The 12,028-nt window shown below is 42.4% G+C and overlaps 1 protein-coding gene across 3 annotated transcripts in view; it reads left to right on the top strand.

Moving 5' to 3' along the window:
• Positions 1-12,028, top strand: part of KHDRBS3 (KH RNA binding domain containing, signal transduction associated 3) — a 163,164-nt gene that overhangs the window by 38,608 nt on the left and 112,528 nt on the right. The window contains exon 1 of one of the 3 annotated variants that reach the window (XM_082600759.1): positions 10,403-10,464. The exons of the other annotated variants lie outside the window; for them this stretch is intronic. The gene's annotated coding sequence lies outside the window, so the exon portion shown is untranslated. Of the gene's footprint in view, positions 1-10,402; positions 10,465-12,028 lie in introns of those variants that run through there. 3 annotated transcript variants of the gene reach the window in all.

The raw sequence follows: 12,028 nt of genomic DNA, 5'->3' as shown, positions 1-12,028 counted from the left end.
CCCTGAGTTCAGAGAGCCGGCCGAGCCCTGAAGGGCAAAGGGAAGGTCTAACCTGCCAGCCCTTTGTTAAGTGCAGTTGGAAAGCTTCCCTGTAAGGACCGATGGCCTTGCAGCTTGCTTACTTATCCCACTTAGAGGGACCCTCCCTCCCACACAGGAATCCCCTTGGGGCCCTTGCTGTGGCCCCACGGATAGTTGCGTAGCTCTTTCCGGTTGTGAATGGTTTTTCCCGTGGTCTCAGTTTCCACCTCAACTATGTGAGGTAATAAGGAGTCCTCATTTGACAGGCAATGAAATGAGTTTCAGAGAGAGGATAAGCAGCTCACCCAAGTGAACCCTAAGCAAGGAGTGAGTTAGGACGGAGGACTTAAGGCCCTCCGACCTCGTGTTCAGAGAGCCCCTGATTTGACCGTTGATGCCCAGACCCTGCCCAGGGGCGGCACGACCACGAGTGACCAGATTTCTCACTACAAGAGGATCTAGAGGACTGTGACTATGATTTCTTCTGATGATCTTTGCTTTAATCATATTAATATTTAAATTTTCATTAAATTTGTATTAGCCTTCTCTTCATATATGCCTCTGCTTGAATCAATACACAGAACTCTGGAGTGTGCAGGAGGCGAGAATTTGTTGTGTGCGGCGTCGAGGTAGGGCACTTGAGGTGTATCATTAATCCCCGCAACTCCAGACGTAGGTCTCAGTATCCCTAATTGATAGTCCAGGGGACTGAGAGCCCACTCTCTTAGTTTCTCCCAGTGTCATAGTGTAAGTAAGTGCTGGTCTGTGATTTGAACCCATGTTTTTATTACTTCAAGTCTCACTAAATTAAGCTCTTCTTTCGGTATTATCATTAATTTATACACTCTCAATGCAGGTGTCAAAAAGCTAGACAGTCGTGCTTGTCTGCAGGCTGTGGGTTAATGGGCTGCTCTGGGAGTGCCATGAGCAAAAACAGGCGATAGAATAACTTGATTAAGCCTTCACTTAGGGCTATTTTTGAACTTTCCTCTAAGCAACTTAATTTTACATTCATTTTATGCTCATGTTTTGGCTTCATTTGTTCCCAAGCTTGAGATCATGGAATTTAAAGGACTTGGCTGGTTGTAGCATTTGTATGTAATACCTGTAATACAGTTTCTTTGTCAGAGGCATAATTAACAATATGATTTGAACATTTCCTGCCTTGTGGTATTCACAATACCGGACTTAATTAGTTTGTAAACTTAATTAGTTCTTGGAATAGCAAATGTTTTGAAGATGATAAACACTTTTCCTCTGAATAATGTGTTGAATGGTTATATATTCATGGAAATTTACTCTATGTGTCTCAAATTAGGATGCTGATAGGTCTGCTTCTCAAGGTAAACATCACCTGCAGTTGCATAGTCCCAGATTACATTGTCTTCCTGTGCTTTTCACAAGGGAAGTCAGAGATGTAGCTCAGATAATTCAGCCTCCAGGATATTCATTATGGTTACCCTGAATAGAGACCATCTATGCTAATGTCATTACGTAGGTGCCATTTTCCCAGACTCTGATGATCATCATGCTATATGCTGCAGGCGGAGTGGGGAATAACAAGCACACCACTCCCACAGTACCTGAGTTACCCACTGTTCTCAGCCCTCCAAGATGTGGTTGAGACCCAGGAAGCAAGCGAGAAAGTGCTCTCTCAGCAGGGGAAAGAGATACTGCCCAGGAAGGCCTTCTTATCATTCATAAATCACTGGTCTGAAAATGTTTATTTGGTCTAAAAATGTTTATTTGTTATTACAATATCCAAGTAATATTGAACTAGAAGCATCAAATAAGAAGGTGCTGATGCCATTAGATTAGTGACTTCCAACCCCCAGAGTTGGGGATAGGTCACACAAACCTGGGTTTCCCCCCATTTTTACACACGAAGAAAGGAGGGCTCAGCGAAGCTAGTGACTTGCCAGAGACTCTCCTGTGGTCAAGCTGGGGCTGCCCCCCGACCCCTGTGTCCTCCTCACCACTTCACTGCCTGCCTGGTTTGTGGCTGATGGGGGCCCAGCGTAGCGCCTGGCACACAGTACTGAGACGTCCAGCCTGTGGATTCCAGGGACTTTCCACTGTACTTCCAGGAACTTACCAAGGTGGTATGTCCGTCAGTGTCTAGTCAGGTAAACAGGAATCACAGCAGGCATTTTAACAAAGGAGATTTAATATAAAGGATTGGTTAGGGAGATGCTAGATGACTGAAAAAGCAAATGAGGAATACTGAAGTAACAGAAATAGTAACACAGGCTCTGCCGCGAGCCAGCACCATCAGGGCTGGAGACACAAAGAGAAGACACATAGGAGGAAGTGTTCTGTGGAGCTGGGACCAAGGCCCCTTGAGTCTGGTTACTCAGGAGCTTGTAAAGGGAGCTCAGAGGGCTGGGACTTGGGCCTCTGAGGAGAGGGTCCTGGCTTACTGAGGAGGTGCAGAGAATGTGGGGGAAACGTGGAAATCAGTCATTGCCAGAATTTGGAAGCCCTGTTCTGTATGCTGTCAGGAACTGGAGCAAAATGGAAGGGATGGTACCCCTGCCCGCCTCCTCTGGCACCCCAGATGCAGAAGCTATGGGGAAGCCCTGGCAGCGGAGAAACGGGGCTTGCAGATTCCCTGCCCAGCCTTCCCGATGGTGTGTATGGAGCTGAGAGATGATAGTTTAGTAACTGGCATAGATGGTTTGCTTATGGAAATGAAAGATAGATGACATCCGTTTTGCTTAATTCGAACCTTGGGTGTTCTTAAAAGTTCATCAAGTCTTACTGGGCTTTTCTGTGAAGAATATCATTGTTCATTCTCACTCACTCAACAAATATTTTTTGAATGCATGTTATATTAATGATGCAGAACCAGGTACTGGGCATGTGATGATTAATAACACAGTGTTATGTGTATAAGAGCTAGTCAGTGAGACAGATGACAGGGACGTGTGTAAATCTCAGGGTCGAGAGGAACCTTCAAGTTCAGCTTGCCATCAGGCGTTTGAATCCTCTCTAGAACATTCCTGCCAAGTGGGTCCAGCCTGTGCTGGTCAGGCTTCTATAGATGAACTTAAAATCTCTTCAGGATAGCTAGTTCCCTCTTCAGAAAATGCTGTTTTTAGAATCTTCATCTCTATTTCTGCCTTTTACTTTTAATTCTATGCCACTGGCCTTCTTACCGACCAAATCTAATCTCTCTTGTGTATGACATGCAGAAATAATTGTATATAAGTTGATGATTCTCTCTTGAATCATTTATCCTTTAGGATAAGCATTTCAGTTATTTCAGTTGGTTTTTTTAGGTAGCACTTTTCAATTTTTTTCCATTATTTCCTCCCTTATAGAGCCTTTTAGACTTCTCTTTTTTTCTCTAACCCTCCTCCTCCTCTCCTCCCCCTTCCCCGATGAAATAGTGATACTTTACAGGTACTGTCTATCTGATGATGTATGGGGACCATTTGGTGAGCCAGTAACCATTGTTGCTGTGAAAATTGGTAGATTCTTGAAAGTCTAGGGGAACACTTCTCTGGATTCCTGTCCACTCCACGTTATTAGTCTCTGTGTTCTCATCTTAGTTTGTTACTCGTTCATAGAATTGATCAATAAATTATCCCACCTCTATGTTTAAGAAAAGAGAATAGAGGACAGTCAGACATCAACCTAACATGCTAGTTGTTAGTTTTAGTCAAAGTAATGCTCTGTATTTATCCTTTGGTTGTGTCTCATTTACCTGGATAGGCCATGCGGTGCAGTTCTGTGAAGTTAAAAGTTACCTGTATTTTCAGCCTTAAAATAGATGGCCCAGTTGTCAGTAGATTTGACAAGTGGAACCCACTAGAGTGCATGATTGCTTAACCAGGTACTTCATGGTTGAAGGACAAAACGAAAACAGAAGAATGCTGTTTACTGGCCTCAGTGTAGTTATTTTTCTGTAAGACCTTAGATGATTTTAATGTACAGCTTGGTCTAGAATGTGAAGATCTGTATGTGACTTGACAAATCCCATTAAGAAAACCCCCAGTGGGAATGTCCACCGTGGAGAGATAGCATCTGACTCATAAGGAGAAGGAAAACATGAAATGTGACTGGAGAATGACCTAGTACAGATAACACATCCTGGCTTTAAATTGATGTGGGAAGGTGTCCTCATCTTCAATACTTGTATGTACCTGTGTAGAGATATATCCTGTCCTCAGAGGCTGTGGCTATTAAATAGTGTGTACAGCTGGATTGTTTATCAGTGATTTAACTTTCTATGATGATTAAATCTAAGTGACAAAATATGTTTCTGCTGTAATTGTATTTTGTTTTTAAAAAGTGTTTTATGCTTGTTTGGCAGTTTTTAGGTAGCTTAGAAGAGCATTGAGTTGTGAGGGAAATATAGTATTCTAGGCATCTTGTATGTTTTGTACTAATATTAAGCTGCATTTTTTTAGTGACGTTTATTATTCTAGCATATCTCTCATGATTTCATCAATATGCCTTTTAAACAGCATCAGAGTCAGTGTTCTTGGGGATCTGGTTGCAATCCTTGATCATGCTGTTTATTTTTAGAATTATTTTTATAAAGGTGAACCTGTAAGTAATCATTATGTGAAAAAATATGATTTAATGTCTTAAAGATTATTTTCCCCCAATTATTCTAACTCTTTGCTGCATAAATAGGGACTGGCTATGATTCTGAAACTGACCTAAAAATGTCGAGCCAAAGCATGATCGTATCCTACTTTGAATTTATTTTGAACAGTCTGTCACACCCATAGAGTTTGTATTATTGTATATCTAACCAATAGAAAATATTCATTGGTAATCTTATTAGATATGAAAGTAACGAGAGCAAAATGCTTGTATTGTATGGTTGTTATAGAATATCATTAGTATAGCCATATTTCTATCTCAGAGTGTGATAATGCCAGCGGGATAAATGAGAAAGACATTGAATCTTCACACAAAGGAAATGGGTTTTATAATGAGTGCAGTCTGAACAGAACTAATCTCTTTCTTGGATCATTACTTCACCTAATCATAAAACCTTTTTTTAATTCAAATCCTTGCAGGGTTCTAATTGGTGACCTCTGGAGCCTGATAATTGTTTAAGATAGCTGGTCTTTTGCGGTATACTTAATGATGTTTGCAATTAAAAGTGAGAAATGTGGTTTAACCCTTAGGCAGGTAAAACTGAACAGTAGATTTTCCTTTTTTGTGTTTAGTAGTTAAACCCATTCCTCCTCCCAGTAGTTACTGACTTAAGTCATTATTGACTTAAATTAACCTGAGGTATTGTTGTCTTCATTTAGTCTGTGGGTTTACCGAATCTTCATTTGACAAATGCATTGGGATACATTAAGAATAATCCTGGGCTTCCCTGGTGGCGCAGTAGTTAAGAATCCGCCTGCCAATGCAGGGGACACGGGCTTGCAGGGGACATGGGTTCGAGCCCTGGCCTGGGAAGATCCCACATGCCGCGGAGCAGCCAAGCCTGTGCGCCATAACTACTGACCCTGCGCTCTAGAGCCCACGTGCCACAACTGCTGAGCCCACGTGCCTAGAGCCTGTGCTCCGCAAAGCCACCGCAGTGAGAGACCCGCGCACCACAACGAACAGTAGCCCCCGCGTGCCGCAACTAGAGAAAACCCGTGCGCAGCAACGAAGACACAGTGCAGCCAAAAATAAATAAATCAAATAAAAAAAGAATAATCCTGAATCTTTTGGAATAGCCAAGGGATTGGTCAGTTTGTGTTGGCAAGAGCTCCTAGCTGCTTCTTTCTCTGTTGTCTAGGTTCATCTTTCTGCCTTTTTTGGGTGATTTAAGTAGAAGCTGAGACATTTCTTTGCAACCAGTTTCAATAAATACTTTTTTCAGAACTTTCCTTACTACCAGATGAAAGTGAGTCAAGAGAGAAATTTGCCAGTGTTAACCATTAGGACTGGTAAAACTGGGGGACCCTGAGCCCTGATCTTTTGTTGTGCTTAGAAGCATCCTGGAAATTAGTTTGCACTGTTGTACTTTTATTATGCTTTTGTCTTCCTCTGTTGCTCCTGTTATGTTTCTCAGTAAATAGCGGTCATTCAGTGAATGCAGTTGACTGACTATTCCTATAAAATTCTGTTCATATATTGGAGGTGGAATCTAATCTGTTATGTTACCTGTTGGCTCAGAAAGTTTTGTTTTGTTTTGAAGTGTCAACAAAAATTAATCAGTCAATCTGAAATTTTATTTGAGCCAAATTGAGGGTTATAACCCAGGAACAACCTCTCAGAAAGTTCTGGGAACTGTTCTTCCGGTTCAAGCTCCAGAGGTCACGTATGTAAACCAAAGCACAGTTATATACGTTTTTGAGACAGAGGGCTGTATTCTAAATGATGTATTATTGACAGTTTACACAGTCCAGATCTAAGCTTACAAAGCAGGTAGTGGGACATGGGTCTGCGTGACCCCTTACAAGATTAAGAAGGAAGGTTATCTTTTAAGGAGCTGTCCTGTTGATTCTAGAATGTTGCTCCTTATGGCTGAGCAGGTATTTCTGCCAGGGGGGAGGTTTGGTTGATGCCTAATGCAGTTACACAACACACAGTAGAGGGGGGAGAGGAGGCCAAAGGGCAGAGAAACATTTTTATGTTTCAAGTTTTCTTTTCTTGCCATAAAATAGGAATTTTATTTCACAGAAGCCAGTTGTGAGTATTCTGAAGGAGAAGCAAACCTTTTGAGAGTCAGACAATCCTGCAGTCAAACTTGAGCGCTGCCACTTATTAGGTGTATAGGAGAAAAGGGGATGATAATTCCTGTCCCAACACGCTGAGAAGTTGTGTGGACCTCGTGTATGCAAAGTCTCCAGGGTGGTGTCTAGAATATTGTAATTGTTCAACTTGTTAGATTCCTTCTACCAATTTTAAGGAACATCTCACCTCTGATTTACATTCCTTGGTGTTAATGGTTTTAAAATTATAAAAACCCTTTGCAATCAGAAGTTTATTTTGAAAATTGTTAGACTTTAGTACCAAAATCCAGTGACCTCCTCATTTCTGAAGGTCTTTGAATCTTTCTCCTTGTTTAGATGATAAATTTACATTTCACTGGGGCATTGAATGATCAACGTGTCTTATCTTTATATTTTTCTTTTTTCTGCCATGATGCCTTTTGTTTGGTGAATGACTGCATATATTTAAGGGGATGAAAAGGGGCCAGTACACTGGAAGCATTTTTTATCTCTTAAAAATAATTTGATAAAATTTGTTATAATAATTCTGAGTAGTGCTCAGAACTTTTTAGTTACCTGGATTTGAATTTGTAGAATCATACTGCTTTCACAAATTCTTCTTGAAATCCGTTCTACAGTGAGATATGTGTAAATCACTAATCACAGTTTAGGCTTTGTGTTAGGTAAACAAGAATAACCTGTATTTGCATTATGTGTTATAGTTTTCAAAGCACTTTGATAAGCATCATTTCTTTTGATACTTGTAATAACTTGGTTAGTTTTCCCCCAAACTAAGTAATAATCCAAAGAGTTTTTTCTCACTCAAAATCAAGATCCCTTTACTACAGTGACACTAAGAAACTGGAGGGGAGCATGGCTTTAGGAATCAGATACACTGGGGTTGGAATCCTAGATCCGGGTCTGCTCTGGGATCTTAGCTAAATCACTGGATTCTGTAAGCAGCTGTTTCCTTTCTGTAAAATGAAGATTACATCTCCTCTGCTGCATGGTTACAAGGATTAAATACCTGGACAATAGTCAGTAAATAAATTCCAGCTGCCAGTATTATTGTTGTATATATATATATATATATATATATTTTTTTTTTTTTTTTTTTTTTTTTTTTTTTGCGGTACGCGGGCCTCTCACTGTTGTGGCCTCTCCCGTTGCGGAGCACAGGCTCCGGACGCTCAGGCTCAGCGGCCATGGCTCACGGGCCCAGCCGCTCCGCGGCATGTGGGATCCTCCTGGACCTGGGCACGAACCCGTGTCCCCTGCGTCGGCAGGTGGACTCTCAACCACTTTGCCACCAGGGAAGCCCTATTGTTATTTTTTTGTTAATTATCCATGATGGGTAGAATTACACTTGACTGTTGAACAACACGGGTTTGGACTGTGCAGGTCCACTTTACACAGATTTTTTAAAAATAGAAAATAACGGTTTTCTCCGCAGGTGCGGAACCGTGGATACAGAGGAACTGTGGATACGGAGGGGCAACTCTAAGTTGTATACAGAGCTTGAACTGTGGGGAGGATCAGCGCCCTCGACCCCCTCCTTGTTCGAGGGTCAGCTGTAATTCCTTCCTCCCTCCCTCCCTCCTTATCAGTCTTCCTTCCTCCCTGGAGGAATTTGACTGTCATCTCCTTGTGTGTATGTTTTGATTTTATGCGTTGTGTATGTATTTTTTTTTTTTTTTTGAAGATGTTGGGGGTAGGAGTTTTTATTAATTAATTTATATATTTTTGCTGTGTTGCGTCTTCATTTCTGTGTGAGGGCTTTCTCTAGTTGTGGCAAGCGGGGGCCTCTCTTCATCGCGGTGCGCGGGCCTCTCACTATCGCGGCCTCTTGTTGCGGAGCACAGGCTCCAGACGCGCAGGCTCAGTAGTCGTGGCTCACGGGCCTAGTTGCTCCGCGGCATGTGGGATCCTCCCAGACCAGGGCTCGAACCCGTGTCCCCTGCATTAGCAGGCAGATTCTCAACCACTGCGCCACCAGGGAAGCCCGCGTTGTGTATGTATTTAAGGATACTTTGCATACAACTATTAGCACTGTCTTCATAAAGAGAGGTTTACTTCCAAGCATTTTAATATTTAAAGTATTGACTGTTGTTTTGCTCTCTGGATGATATATTTTTGTGTATTTATGATGAGCTATTCTTACTAGATAGTGGTATGCATCTCTATTCTGCTGTGCCATTTATTTCTGTTTATGGAAGATTATTTGCAAGATCATGAGCTGTATGAATCAGTCTAGTCTGGACAGGTTTTAGTGTACTCAACTATGGTTTGAATCTAATAGGTGTTCTGTTAGGTTTGGATTGCTTAAATAAAATAATTCCTTTGTGAAAACATTTGTCATGTTGGAGGTTAAGGAATATTTTCTCTGACCAGAAGGCACAATAACATTTTAGTAATCTGTCAAACAGAATTTACAATGGCTGTGAACACTATATATATTTTAAGATCATTTTAAATCCTCCAACTAGGCTCTTGTATTATTTTTTATTTTTATTTTTTGTGGTACGTGGGCCACTCACTGCTGTGGCCTCTCCCGTTGCGGAGCACAGGCTCCGGACGCGCAGGCTCAGTGGCCATGGCTCATGGGCCCAGCCGCTCTGCAGCATGTGGGATCTTCCCGGACCGGGTCACGAACCCGCGTCCCCTGCATCGGCAGGCGGACTCTCAACCACTGTGCCACCAGGGAAGCCCTCTTGTATTATTTTGAAATAGCTCTCTGAATGCGGAGCATGTAGGTATTATCATTCTGCTTATGTGGACTTCTTGTTTCATTATAGATCCAGGCTAACCCCTGTCCTTTAGTAAGTTCACACATAGTTAAGGTCCTTGGGAAAGGGCAGGGGGCGGCTTTTGACCATATTACTGTCTACCCTAGTACTTAATTGTGCAGGCTGATTTGTATTATTTATACTTACCTGAACCTTTTGTGAATTTTTATTACATAGCTTTTAAACAGCTAATGAAACAGCCTTTAACGTTAGCTGAATCTTAGCATGAATCCTGCCTTGGCCCTTACGAACTGTCCAACCTTTGGCAAGCTTCGAACCCATTTGAATCCTCGGGGTCTTATTCTGTAAAATGAAGGTGATAGATCATAAGTTCATTAGAATAAAGAGAGACCTTAAGTCAAACATTCAGCCTTTAACCTGGTGAATCATTGTCAACAAAGCCATAATAATTATTATTTACTTAGTACTGTCGTAATAAGTGATCTCTAAAATAATTTTTGTTACTTTTCAGTATTTTGCTGTATAGTATTATATGTGGTGTAAGCCCAAAAGGAAACTTTTGTATGTATCGGAGGCATCAGACACTCTGTTTAAAGCTTCCTTCAGTTACCAAAGATGTGGGGCTGGATTGCTGCTTTTTGCCTCACCAGGTCCTCTTTCACCCTCCTCCGCTCTGTGCCCGGGGCTGATGTGGGTGCCTGAGGAGTGCATCAGCAGACACTGTCACCTTCTGGCTTCTGCTTGGGTTGCCCCTCCCAAGCAGAAGCAGGTCTGCAGGAGGAAGTGAGATCCCAGAGTGTGTTCTCTTTGGCTTCCTCCCTGTTAGGTTAGCACAGGCTGGCTGCTTCCTCTGGGGAAGTTACAACCCCTGCCAGGCTGCCCTCTCCATGCAGTCTTTTCCTTCCCTTGCCCCTTCCTGCTTCCCAGCTTTGTTAGGACCACGAAAGGAGTTAAGTGTGGGGAGGGCACTGGCAATCTGTTGGAGAAGACGGACATTTAGTAGGAAGTTAACACCTGTGGTGAGTATCATGCGGAATGCTGCATTGTTTTGGGTAGCTAGTCTGGGAATTCAAAGACAGTCTTTCTAGGAAGTGGAATTTAGGCAGAGGCACCAAAGAGAAGGCTGTTATTCCGGGGAAAGTCCCCAGAAGTGTTTCAGTCTTGGGGAACAAGCGCAGAAGCCTGAACCTCGGTGAGCTGGTGCTTTAGAAGCCGTGAAAAGCTGGGCTTTAGGGGTAGAGGGCAAGGGAGGGGAGAGGTGTGCAGGGCACGCCTGTGTGTTTGCTCTAGCCGGGTGTCCTGTGGGCTTGATGCCTCCTCTGAATATGAAGGGTTTGCCTCTCTGATGGCTTTCTGTCCAAATAGAAATAAGCCCTCTAGTTCCATCCCTCATGGGTTGTTCATGGGACAGATTGTCTTATCATCCAGCTGTGATGTCATCTGCGCGCTCTCTCCACGTTCCAGCCATTCCATTTCTGCTCAGGCCCCCCTTTCCTTGAGGATGGTGCTCATCACGTCACTCCTTAGCTGACAGCTTTCAGTATCTCCCTGTTGTTACTGGACCCTTAGTATACCAGTGTTGACATTAAGAACCTGGCCTGCCTTTTCATGCGTTTGTCCTCATTTCTCCTCTGTGTTGGCCGCAGAGAACTACCCGCTCTTCTCGCCCTGGTTCTTTCTGCAGGAACCCAGGATGTGGGGTGAGGAAATGGAGCCCACGTCTCAGCTTATTCGCTGACTGGCTCTGCAGTGGCAGGAGCGCGTCATGGTTACTTGTGTGGTTTATTCTATTCTGTACTGTTAAAGGAGAAAAGGGGGGAAAAAAAGTAAAACTCCATGTATCAACTCTACAGTCTAACTGGTCAGATGAGGGAATGTGAACTGGCGTTACCCAGGGTTACTTACTTCGGCTCTTTGCCTGGCAAACTCTGTTCCTCATCCTTTAAGAACTTAGCACGCATTTGCTAGCTTTTTGAATAATTTTCCAAGTTCCAAAGCTGTTAGTCCCTTTTCTGCAATACTGTGTACATTATATTAAATTTGTCTGTTTACATGCCACAGATTCTGTGTATTTTCTTCCCAGCACCCAGTACAGTTTCTCCAGTGTATCAGACCTCAGTCAGTGTTTTTTGGATAGATACCTGTTCCTCTCTCCCTCACTATGTGAACCCCATTGCATTGGGAGTATTATTGGATTCTCAAAATAAAATATTGTGCATGTAGTTTCCAGAAACACATCTGTTGCTTCAAGTGGGATAGGCAGTCCAGGTGAATTCCTCATCACAGTTTCAGTGAAAGAATATTTTAATGAAGAACTTAAATGAATGATCAAGAGAGAGTCAAGCTCTGGATTTTCAGCTAAGACGCAAAATATAAACATGGCAATCTCTGTTTACATTCTTATTTTATTCTGTTTCAATATTTTAAAAAAATTCTGCTGAAGTATTTAAAGATTTAAAATTTGAAGGGTAAAATACTCACATAATTCAAAATTTTAAAACAATGTAAAAGAGAGATACCGCGAAAGTCTCCTATTCCTGTTTCTTTTTTTTTTTTTGCGGCACGCGGGCCTCACACTGTTGT

This window comes from Mesoplodon mirus (assembly GCF_964341445.2).
Source record: "Mesoplodon mirus genome assembly, chromosome: 16".
In the NCBI taxonomy this organism is placed as follows: Eukaryota; Metazoa; Chordata; class Mammalia; order Artiodactyla; family Ziphiidae; genus Mesoplodon; species Mesoplodon mirus.
Note: the sequence above shows the minus strand (reverse complement) of the source record. Positions and strands in the feature narration are given on the sequence as shown.